Raw genomic sequence first — 13,229 nt, 5'->3', positions numbered from 1 at the left:
GCATGCTGATCCAAAGGGCAGATTGTGTGTAGCTGGGAGGCACATGTTGGATACCCAAATCCAGAGAGATTTTGTTAACCCTGAATTGGGCAGCTATGTGGTCCAGTGGCCTGCACTTTGGGGTCAAGAAGACAAGTTCACATCTCCAGCCTCAGCCTCTGTGTGACTCTGGGTAAGTCACTTAACTATTTGCCTCAGTTTCCTCATCTGTAAAATGAACTGGAGAAGGAAATGGCAAACCACTTCAGTGTCTTTCCCAAGAAAACCCCAAAATGGGGTCACAGAGAGTTCGGACACCACTGAAACAATTCAACAAAAGAATGATCTATTAGCAGCTCTAGACTCAAGGTCAAATTAACAGACGCGACTGAGGGAGACAGAGTGGAAAGAGTCAGAGGAACTGGGTTCAGCTCCCATCTTTTCCACTCATTACAAGTCACTTCGAGTCTAACTTCTCTGTGCTTTCATTTCCTCATCTGTGAAATGAGAACAGTCAGATTTCATGATATCTATGGGTCTCTTCAGGCTCTTATTTTTCAAACAATGTTCCTTTCACCTTCTCACTTTAATAGAAACTTAGCTTTCCCTTTAGGATAGCACATTATATGCAATATTCTCTAGTGAAGGCCTCTCCTATCCCTGCCCTGAATCTCAGGGCTAAGGAAGATGGACAATTATTTTCCTCGCTTGCTCTCCACTGATTACAAATCCTTCCTTCATAACATCCTTCAATAACCTTTCTTTTTTTGAAGTTCATTTAACTCCATCCTGCCCCTCTTCCCTTATATTTGTTGATCATCTGCCAACCTTTCTGTTATTTGTCCATCTTTTCAGTGCCCCTGGTACACTTGGTTCATGGACTCATCTTGTCCTTATCTCCTTCAGTTGGGGCAGCTAGGTGGTGCAGTGGATAGAGCACTAGTGCAAGAGTCAGGAGGACCTGAGTTCAAATCTCACCTCAGACACCTGACACTCACTAGCTGTGTGACCTTGGGCAAGTCACTTAACTCCAATTGCCTCATCCTGGGTCATCTTCTGTCATCCTGATGAATATTGGATCACTGGATTCAGATGGCTCTGGAGGAGAAGTGAGGCTGGTGATCTGCACAGCCCTCACTCAAAACAAAGTCAAGTGCAAGTCATGTCATCATTTCTCTGATGGCATGGTCTTCTTTGACAACGAAGGACGAACACACACACACATCTTCAATTATTCTTAGAAACTTCAATATTGATGTCAATGATTTCTCTAGCAACCCATTTCTCATTCTACCTCATCCCCTGACTTTTTCCATCCCCCATCTGTCCCACACTGGCATGGTGACTGCACCCTGAAATTCTCTGTTTTCTGGAATTTGCACATCTCTAAGACCAGAAGCTGGAAGATCTCAGCCGCAATCTCCTCACCCTTTGCCTGTCCCTACTTTTTGACCTTCAGTCCCTTCATCTAATCTTATTCTCCATTCTTATTGTAAGTTTGCCTAGTGACAACTGGGAGCACAATGTTTGAAGAAATGGGCTTGCAGTCAGAAAGACCTGAGTTCAAACGTGATGCCAGGCACTTGCTAGGTGTGTGATCCTGAGCAGATCACTTTAGCTCAGCTTCCTTATCTGCAAAATGAGGATGATAATAGTAACAATCCCAGGATTGTTATAAGGGAAAATTGAGATAATATTTGTAAAGTGCTTTGCCATCCTTGGAGTACTATGTAAATCCAATGGCCTTTTGGAAGTGTTTTGACGCTTTTGACCTCTTCCTTCTTCTCATGGTCTCTCTTGGCTTCCATGATGTTGCTTTCTCCAGATTCTCTTCTACCTCTGACCACTTTGTTTCCTTTGCTGATTCACCATTTCCTAGTTTCCAAGCCCTCTCCTCTCCCCTCCCTTTTTCTCTCCCCCCTCCCCTCCCCTCCCTTCCCCTCTATAGTCTCTCTGTCTCTTAGGTTGCTAAGTGGCTCAGTAGATAGAGTGCTGGGCCTGGAATCAGGGACTAAACAACCACCACAAATTGTGTATGTGTGTGTGTGTGTGTGTGTGTGTGTGTGTGTGTGAATACAGAATCAGTCCAGGAGTCAGGAAGGTCTGAGTTCAAATCTGGTCTTAGATACTTACTAGCTGTGTGATCCTAGGCAAGTCACTTACTTCTGTTTGCCTCAGCTTCCTCACCCATAAAATGAGCTGGAGAAGAAAATGGCAAACCACTCCAGTACTTTTGCCAAGAAAACCCCCCAAAAAGGGGACATGGAGAGTTGGATAGTACTGACCAACAGCAATTTTTTCCCCCATCTAAATTTGTGCATCTCTTAAAATCTATCTAGAGACACTTTGGTGAGTTATGTGAACTTTTGGTTAAGGATCCCTCATCTAATCTATCATTCCCTCCAAGAAAATAGAGGGAAGGGGATAAGAGAAGGATGGTGTGATAGAAGGGAGGGCAGATTGAGGGAAGGGGTAATCAGAATGTACGCTGTGTTGCGGTGGGGGAGGAGAGAGATGGGGAGAAAATTTGAAACTCAAAATCTTGTGGAAGCGAACGTTGAAAATCAAAAATTAATTAATTAATTAATTAAAAAGAGCCTCTCATCTACATAGATGACTCAGATCTAAATGTTCAGCACTGATCTGCTTCTTGAACTACAATACCACATCCCAAGTTTTCTGATGGACCTTTCCTCCACATGTTCTATCAACATCTTAAACTCAATATTTACAAAATAAAAGGTCATCTTTTCCCAAATTTTCCTATCTCTGTGAAGCTATCCATCTCCTGACCTCTATTTTCACTGGCTGGCCACTATGCCTAGGGTTCTCCGCCTCCTGGATTCCCTGGCTTCCAAGTCCCAGCTAAAATCCTACCTTCTGCAACGAACCTTTCCCAATCTCTCTTTATGCTACTGCTTTTTCTCTCTTGATTATCTCCAATTTATCCCACATGTATTATCTTGTTTGTACATAGTTGTTTGCATATTGTCATCACTCCCTAGACTATGAAAATCTTGAAAGCAAGGATTGGTTTTGGTTTTTGGTTTTTTGCCTTTCTTTGTATTCTCCATGCTTAGCGCAGTGCCCAGCAGGGCTTGTTGACCAAACTGGAATATATTTCAAAGGCAAATAAAAGAACTTTGTGAGACTATTATCCTAGAGGGGAAAAATGGAGATAGTCTAATGTAATCTTAAACTATAATAATAGAAAATATCTAGAATGGGAGAGGAGGATCTGGGTTCCATTCCTGCAGACATTTACTAGTTGTATAACCTTGGCTAAGTCACCTGTTTGTGCCTTCGTTTCCTTATCGCAAAATAGGAGAGGGGGTTGAATTTGATGGATTTTAAGTTCCTTCTAGCTTTGTGATCCTCAGTCTTGATGGATGCTCTATTTTAGGAAGGACATTGACAAATTTGAACTTATCTAGAGGAGTGTGACCAGGATGGTGAAGGAAATGGAGATAAGGCCATATAAGGAATGGTTGTAATTGAAGGAACTGGGAGTGTTTAGCCTGGAAAAGAGAAGGGTAAGAGGGAGGAGTATAATAGATTAGCCAAGCAAAATAAGTCTAATCACTTTTTCACATGTAGAACCTGTGTCCTCGAGGCCATATATGGCCCTCTAGGTCCTCAAGTGCAGCCCTTTGACTAAATCTAAACTTCACAGAACAAATCCCCTTAATAAAAGGATTTAGTCTGTAAAACTGGAACTCAGTCAAAAGGACTCAAGCCCCAGGACCTGAAAAGGCACATGTGACCTCGAGGTTGCAGGTTCTCCACCTCTGGTCCACACATATATAACACGCCTAAAGTCAGCTGATGTGAATCCTTTAGGAGATTGAAATATGGGCTCTCATCACCACAACTACATCCTTTTAATAGGACTTTCTGCCTATATTTTCTTCCTATTCGAATTCATTTTTCATACTCTGCCATAACGATCTTTTCTGCATAGTCTATTTGTACCATTTCTCCATTTATACCCTTCAGCGCTTGTTGATTGTTGACTGAGTAAAGTTCACTTCTTTGTCTGGCTCTTCATAATCCTTCTTCTCCAGTCTCCTTTTTTCCACTCTCCCTCTGTTCTTTCCTTTCTTTTCCCCCTTCTTTCTGTCCCTCCCTCTCTCCCTCCTTCCTTCCTTCCTTCCTTCTTTCCTTCCCAAAGGCATTTATCAAGATGGCATTGAAAAAAAACCATACCTATTAAACATTCTCTCCCCATACCCCATAAATCTGGGGTGTATTTCCCCACAAATATACATAATATCTATGGGAAGATTAGACACAAACTTATAGTACAGTTGTAATGAGGCACACATACAGGGAACATGTAAGGCAGCTCATAACTCTTCTCCAGTCTTATTTTATACCACTCTCCTTGGTTCCAGCCAAACCAGGTTACTTGCCCTGAACATGGCCTGTGCTTTCCTGACTCCATGGCCTTATTCATATTGTTCCCTACCTCCCTTCCCCCTTTAAACTCCTACCCATCCTTTAAAACTCAATTAAAATGCCACCTGCTCAAGGGAGTATTTCTCGATCCCCACAAGTTATTATAATTACCCCTGAGTCCTCACAAAGCATTTTGTTTGCTTCTATCATAAGTACATATGTTATTAATGGAGAGTCTGAGAATGCCAGCTCTGGTCGTTTGGGCCCCATAAGGTGGAGAGTCAAATGTATATGACCGCCTCTTTTACCACCATACCTCAGTTCCACAAGAACATGCCCTTCTTTCAGAAAAGAACAAGGTGGAGGCAACATCTCATGGAAGAGAGAAATCATGCTGTAGCAGAATGAATGCTGACCTGGGTTTGAATCATGTCTCTGACACTAACCAGAAATGTGAACCTGGACAAGTCCTATCATTTGTCTGACCCTCAATTTTCCCATTTGCAAAATTGGAAGAATAATCTTTATACCACCCATCTCACATGGTTGTTGTGAGGAGAGTGCATTGTAAGCCTTAAAATGCTATCCATTATTACACTTTGGGGGATTTCTCACACCTCAGACCCTACCTACATGCTGAAGATCTGAGAACTTCACTATATGGCACCCACTCAATGTGTCGTCACTAATTCCCCTTGCAAGCACACAGTTCACAAAGCTCAGAGAATAAAAGGTTTATTTGTATATTGAAGAAAACAAATAGAATTCTTATCAGAACTCACAGAAAATACCAGCACTTGCCAATACATTAGCAAACTTTCCCCAAGGATCTGTATACTTAGAATGCATCAATTAGAACTCTCATTAGGTATCCCATAGCTTCCAGCAGGTGGCACCCATTAGACCTCCTATAGTTCTCTACAACTATCAGAAAGTAGGGCCCCTACCCCTTTTTCTTTTCTTTTTAAAAATTTTTTTTCTTTTATGTTAGGCTTAAACACTAAAACTTAAATATACAATGCAGAAAAGAAAAAAACATTATAAACTTAAATATTGAAACTTAAATGCAAAATAAGAAAATAAAAAAGTATATCTACACAGTAGAACATGAGAATATTCAAAATATATAGCTATAAATTTCTATTTCAGGAAAGCCTATATAATAAATACTGCTCATTGTGTTGAGAGCTGTCCATCTTTTCTTTGCTTCCTTGTAAGTTTTCTTTTGTTCTCTGTTGTGTACTTTTTACTTTGTTCTTTTTCTCCCTTCATTCCCCCCCACCCTCCAAAGAAGGCTACAATTAATTATGGATATATTTACATATAGATATATACATACACATATACATATATACACATACATACATACATAGACTTATACTTTCCCTGATAATTCTACTCCTGATCTTTTTTTTTCATGTTTGTGTGTATCTCTTATTTCTTATCCCTCCTAACTTTATCTGATATCTTGCCCTCCTATTATTTAACCTACCACTGCTCCTTTTTCCAAAGGAAAAACTTCTCCTTGGACTCAATTCAGCAGATGATAGTGACGGCACGTTTCAGAGGTGTTCTGTTGGGGAGTCGCTGAAAACGTAAATACTAAATCAAATGAAGGTGACTTCTTTCAGCATTGTTATTCCCACCTCTGTCTTCATACAATAGTTCATCCAGGATTCAGGAAGGAAAGCCTACCACCAGCACCTTTAAACTACAATGGAATAGCTGTGTCTCATTAACACTAGGCTAGAGGCAGATTGAACCTTGTTGCAGCCCTGAATCTTGCATGATGGCTTTTTTCTGCCAGTTCCTGGATGGTGTGTTTCTCATACCCGTGTCTGAATTTCCCACCAGCCTAGAAGCTGGACAAGACACTCCTACTCTGCTCCCATCTTCCTCCTACTTCCAATTATTCCTTAGCCCCTCGAGATCACTCTGTGGTCAATTTGGTTGGGATGTTAGAATTAGCCAAAGCTGCTTCCCATAACATCTAACATAAGGGGATAGATGGAGAAATCAGGAACTCCCCTGATATTACAACGTGACAGAAAAAAAATTGTAATCCTTGATACAGTGATTCTGAAAGTCTTTGAGAATGAGGAAATCAGTCTTAGTAACTAATGTTTCTTGGGGCAGCTAGGTGGTATAAGTGGATAGAGTCCCAGGAAGACTCATCTTCCTGAATTCAAACCTGGCCTCAGACACTTATTAGCTGCATGACCCTGGGTAAGTCACTTAACGCTGTTTGCCTCAGTTTCCTCATTTGGAAAATGACCTGGAGAAAGAAAGGACAAACCATTCCAGTATCTTTGTCAAGAAAACCCCAGATGGGGTCATAGAGAATCAGATATGACTGAACAACACAACAACAGAATGTTTCTTGGGAACAGAAAGTGAAGTCTTCTAGATGGGATGGTATTAATTACATTGTCATGGAGCATACTACCAGAATCATTATCTGGGTGGTCCTGAAAACTTGAAGCTGCCATTCCATTGGAATCCCCCATTATAGGGGCCCATTGTGCCTAAGGGCAATATCATAGTGGGTCCTGTCCCTGGAATAGGAATATTTTCTGTGTATGGTGCTGATGCTGATATATTTGGCTGTAGATTTCTCCTTGTTCGGTGACCATACACGTTTTTTGAAGACAGCAGGTGAGAATTTTTACCAAAGAAAAGTTATAATATGATTTTTTTTTCCCTTCTGAAAAAACTGATACTTGATTTCTATGACGTGATAAATCAAAGAATCTGATAGGATGTAAATAAAGAAAGCCAGATGGTGTCAGAGGATGTAGGTTCAAATCCCATCCTGCTATTTATTACCTATGTGGCCTTAGGCAAGTTGTCCAACCTTTAAGCACCTCTGTTTCATCAGATCTATAAAATGAAAGACTTGGACTAGTTGACCTCTGAGGCTCTCTATATTCTATGCCAGGCTGCCTCTCATGATTTAATACTTATTTCAAAAGATTTGGGATTTTATTGGTATGAGGACTCTATTCATTGGTGGAAATAAAAAATCCTCATATTTGGGAAAAAATAAAATATTAAAAACAAAAATATAAATAAAAATAAACATAAAAACATAAAATAAGATGTTAAAACAATCCTTGATGCTTTCCCATGTAGTTCTTCATAAATTGTTAACGTTAAAAACAAAAACCCTCTCAGTCACTCTGCATCTAGGTAGGCTGTTGCTGTCTGGGTAACATTCATTCATTCAATCAATAAGCATTTATTTGATGGGGCAGCTCGGTGGCACAGTGGATAGAGCACTGGGCTCAAGAGTCAGTAGGACCTGAGTTCAAATCCCATCTGAGATGTGTGACCCTAGGCAAGTCACTTTACCCCAATTGCCTCAAAAAAAAAAAAAAAAGTAAAAAACCCAAGCACTTTCTGACACCCACTGTGAGCTTGTCACTGTGTTAGGTTCTGGAGACACAGATAAAAATAAAACAGTCTCTGCCTTCAAGGAGATTGCATTTTGTTCTGGGTTACAGATATACAGTTTGTCTTCAGGCTTGGATGGAGACTTTCCAGATTGGAGGAACCCAGCATATGGCTACATGCTGAGAAGCTGACAAGGTCTTTATTGGAGGCAATAATGACCATAATGATGGTAACGAGGAAGATGATGATTATAGGGAGCACACAGCTATTAAAGGTTATAATAGAGATGCAAGCAGATGAAATCAAGGGTTAAGGAACATTTGCTTGTTAGCAGTTAGGGATTATTCAGGGATCTCCATAGAGAAAGCAACATGTGGGTCACAGGATAGACTGGATCAGAGGTCTGAAATGTGAACAAACAGGTAAATCAAGTCAAAGCTTATGCCGAGGCAAGGTCTACCTCAGTTAGGGGCCTCCTGTATAATCCCCAGTAGGGCAGATCCCAGTTCTACCTTCTATAGGAAAACTTTTCCCATCTCCCTTAATTCTGGTACCTTCCTATTTATCCTACATGTAGCGTGTCGGTCAGTATGTTTGCATATTGTCTCCCAGATCAGACGGTGAGCTCCCGGACATTAGTATGTCTTTTATATTTCTTTGTATCTTCAGCACTTAGCTCAGTGCCTAGCACATAGCAAGTCCTTAATAAATGTTTACTGACTGGCCTAGCTGGAGTTAGTGGAAGAGTAAGTGGGCTCTTAGCTTCTTCCTCTAAAAAATGCAGAGGCTGTACTAGAGAACTTCTATCTAAATTACCTTCCCATCTCCAAATGCAAATCCTTCCAAATTTAGGAAATCTAAGCCACAAGGCAGCATAATTCATTGGAAAGAAGATGAGCTTTGTGCTCTGAGGATCCAGTTCAGATCCTGTCTGAGGCATAAGCTAGTTATCTATGTGATCTGTGTGAACACAAGCAAGGCGCACAATCTCCTGCTCCTCCGTGACTAATCTGTAAAATGAAGAGGTCATTCCAAATCCCTTCTAACTCTAAAGCTACGATCCCTGTGATAAGGCCCTATCCCACTGTGTCACTGCTTTCAAAGGCAAGCTTTAATTAACCTGCTGACTAGCAAGGATAGAGAGTACTTGTGAACTACTTTTTCTTATTAACTCAGAGCCAGTGGGAACATCCAGTGGTTGTAAATATTCCCAGATATCTGAATCCTTTTCTGATTTCAGTCACATCAATCATTGGCTCATTCTTTACCAAAGGCAGGTCCTTTTTGGCCTCGAGACCTTTAAGTCTGGCTACTTCCCGGTTATGTAACCTTGGAGAAGGCATTTCTATTCTGAGACATTCAGTTTTCTTATCTGCAAAATGGAAGAATTTGGACTTGCAAAGGTAGTGGCAATGCCACACATTGGAAAGTACAAATTTGGAGTTGGTGGATGTGGGTTCAAATCCTAATCCTATGGTTTATGATCTGCATGATCTTGGGCAAGTCATTTATAGGCCTCAGTTTCCAAATCTGTAAAGTGAGGGGGGTTGGACCAGATAACTCTGAAGTCCCTTCCAGCACTAAATCTATGAACCTATAATCCTCTACATGGGGTCTATGAACTTTAAAAAAAACCAAAACATCTTGATAACTATATTTCAATATGGTAAACTCCCTTTGTTATCCTACATAATTTATCTTCTGCATTTAAAAACATAACTCTGAGGAGTCCATGGGTTTCACCAGACTGCCAAAGGAGTTCATGACATACAATGGGTTAAGGACCTTTGTTCTGCATTGCTGACTTATCTACTTGTGTTGTCCATAGCAATATTAATAGAGATACTGATGGACAGGCTCAATAGAACATCCACAAAACCTTCTGTCATCGATTTGGGTAAAAAGAGCACTGGACCTCAGTTCAAATCCCACCTCTGACACTTCCTGTAGGTCCTTGGGTGAATCACTTCTTTCTGAATCTCTGTTTTCTTTTCTGTATAAAGAAGGGGTTGGATTAGATGACTTAAATAGAACCCTATGACTCAATCCTTCCTGAGGTGCCTTCCAACCTGATATTCTGTCTTTAAAGTGAAGACAGTAAGCCTTGCCCTCCCTCCTTCCTCAGATGGTTGTGAGATTCCAGAGAAAGAACAGATAATGGAGAAATTCACTACAAATTCTAAAGTACCATAAAGACTGAAAAGTGAAATACACATGAAAGATTTTTTTAAAAAATCATTATTGCTATCTTAGGCTGCAGAAGGAGATGGAAAAGGTAGAGGACATGGATTGAGTTTGCTTTGAGCCCCAGAAAGCTGCTTTTTGGAACCAGCCCCTGAATGGAAAATATTTTCCTGTTTTATTCTGCCTAAATGGATACAGTACTATACTAGGGAGTAGGAAGAGCTGGGCTTCTCATTTTTGACAACTTACTAGCTGTGTAACTGCAAGCAAGGAACTTTATCTCTTGACCTCAGTTTCCTCATCTGTAAAATGGAGATAAAAATACCTGTAGAACCTATCTCACAGGGTTATTGTATGGCTCAAATGAGATCAAGTGTTCATATGTGTATGTATGTGTCTATATATGTATTTCATTTGTACTATATAGACATGTTTATGTTCTATAATGCATAAATTGTTAATTTTTATTATTATTGTCATTAAGGCTATGGATCAGAAACAACAGCAAACAATTGAGGTTGATGGGACTAAAACCCAGTGTGAAGAAGACTTGAAAATTAGGGCATGTTTGGCACAGTCTCTGGTCTGGCTGTCTAGATCTGACTGATGCAGTGAGATTAAGTTGATTGCTTTAAAAATCTACCCCTGATCTGGGTATGTTTGTTTATGGACGAGTGCATGTCCAAGTGTTCCTTCATGTGTGTATGTCTTTCCTCTGGGGCAGCTAGGTGGTGCAGTGGTTAGAGCATCAGTGCAGGAGTCAGGAGGACCTGAGTTCAAATCTCACCTCAGACACTTGATACTCACTAGCTGTGTGACCTTGGACAAATCACTTAACCCCAACTGCCTCATCCTGGGTCATCTCCAGTCATCCTGATGAATATCTGGTCACTGGATTCAGATGACTCTGGAGGAGAAGTGAGGCTGGTGACCTGCACAGCCCTCCCTCACTCAAAACAAAGTCAAGTGCAATGAAGGATGGACACACACACAAGTCTTTCCTCTATTACTAACAAGGCTAGTACTAAACAGATTGTATTACAAATTTGATTCAACTCAAAATTTATTAAGTGCTTACTTTAAATAAGGCACTGGGCTAGGTCCTGAGAATAAAAGCATTAAAATATGGCACAGTCCCTACCTTCAGGGAGTTTACAGTTTCCTTTGGAAAGGAGTTATGATGTGACCTGTTCACAGATAAGGACAATGTGAGGTTAGAAATGCAGTTAAAGAAGAGTCCTAGATGAAGAGGTTTTGAGAGCTTTGCTAAGAGGCTGAACACTTTCAGCTGGGGCCATGAGGAAAAGTTTAGGGGCGCCTGAGTTGAGCAGCTGGAGGAAGAGGATTTAAACGGGTGGCTCAGAATCACAGAATTTCGGAGCTGAAAGGGACCTCAGTGACCATCTATTCCAACCCATATTCATAAAGGAATTCTGACTATAACCTGTATAGCAAGCAGTCAGTCAGCCCCTGCTTGAAAACCTCTAGTGACAGGCACACATCTCCTCTACCTCCTGAGGCAGCTCGTTACACTTTGGGGCAGCTCTAATAGTTAGGAAATTTTTCCTAAAATCAAGCCTAAAATTTCCTCTTTGTACCTTCCAGTCATTGCTACTGGTTCTGTGCTTGGGGGACAAGTAGAACCAGACTCCTTTCTTCTACACATGGCAGTGCTTCAGATGCTTGAAGAGAGAGATCATCCCTCTCCCTTTCTCTTCCTGCCTTTCCTCCTCCCTTTTCTTCTGTAGCTAAACAGCTCCTTCCATTGATCTTTATATGACATGGATGCAAGTCCATTTATGATCCTAGTTGCCCTCTTCAGGACACTCTTCAGCTTGTTAGTGACTTTCCAAAACTATGATGCCCAGAACTGAACACAACACTTCAAATTTGGTGCAACCAGGGGAGAGGACAGAGGAACAATTATTCCCTCCTTATTCCTAGAAATGATGCATTCCTGAATGTAGCTGCAGATCTCACAACCTTTTTTTTTTTTTTTTGGCTACTCATACTGAGTTTTGTTGTTATTTAATCATGTATGACTCTTTGTGACCCCGTTTTGGGATTTTCTTGGAAAAGATAGTAGAGTATTAGGTATTTCTTCTCCAGTTCATTTTACAGATGAGGAAACTGAGGCAAATAGGGTGAAGTGACTTGCCCAGGGTCACATAGCTAATAAGATGCTGGGATTTGAACTCAGGAAGCAAAGTCTACCAACTCTAAGCCAGGCACTCTATCTACTGGGCCACGTAGCTGCCTAGTAAAAGGCCATAATCTTTTCTAGATGAACTGCTATGATTATATGACTCCACATCTTTTATTTGTAAAGCTATTTTAAAAAAAAAATAAATCCAAGTGTAAGACTTTACAAGTAATCTTAATACATTCTGTCCAATGTTCTAGCCCAGAGGTGACAAACATGGCAGCCACACTGTGTCAACAACACTCACAAGTGCACCAGATTAAAATGTAATTGAGAAATATTTACCAGAATAAGTAAAAAATACAACACAACATAGAATTGGGTTAATATGTGATGTTCTAAGTCAATATGCACCCTCAGGGATCCTTTGCATGGTTCAATGGCCCAATTTCTATTTGAAGTTGATATCACTGGTCTAATCAACCCTTCAGGTTCTTTTTGGATGCTGACTCTTTCATCCAGGATGATAGCCTATTGCTATTCCTCCAAGTTTTGTACACTCAGAAAATGAGAAAACACACTATCTTTGCCTTTAACCAAGTCAGTAATGAAAATGGACAGATCCCTGTGGGCCTCCATTGGAGACCTGCTATGCTGACATTGAACCATTAACAAAGACTGAGTCTAGTTCAGAATTCATCTCACTGCATTGTCGTCTAGTCTACATCTCTTTATGTTTTCCACAGGAATAAGTATGAGATATTTTATCAAGTACTTTAACTGTATTTGCAGCCTGCCCCTGATGGCCCGCTTTAATAATCCTGTCAAGAAGGGACATGAGGTTATTCTGACATGACCTGTTTTTGATGAGACCATCCATGCAGGCTCTCTGAAATCACAGTTTCCTTTTTTCCGTGTTCCCCAATGATCTCTTTAATGATTTGCTCTATACTTTCCCCAGGAATCCAGGAATACAGTTTGCAGACTTTATTATATTTCCTTTTTTGAAAATCAGGACAACATTTGGTCTTTTTCCATCTCGGTTGTTCAGTCATGTCCAACTCTTCATGACCCCATTTGGGGTTTTCTTGGCAAAGTTACTGAAGTGGTTTTGCTATTTCCTTCTCCAGCT

The sequence above is a fragment of the Notamacropus eugenii genome, chromosome 1 (genome assembly GCF_028372415.1).
Source record: "Notamacropus eugenii isolate mMacEug1 chromosome 1, mMacEug1.pri_v2, whole genome shotgun sequence".
Lineage (NCBI taxonomy): Eukaryota > Metazoa > Chordata > Mammalia > Diprotodontia > Macropodidae > Notamacropus > Notamacropus eugenii.
The sequence above is the reverse complement of the archived record's forward strand: the minus strand, read 5'-3'. Positions refer to the sequence as shown.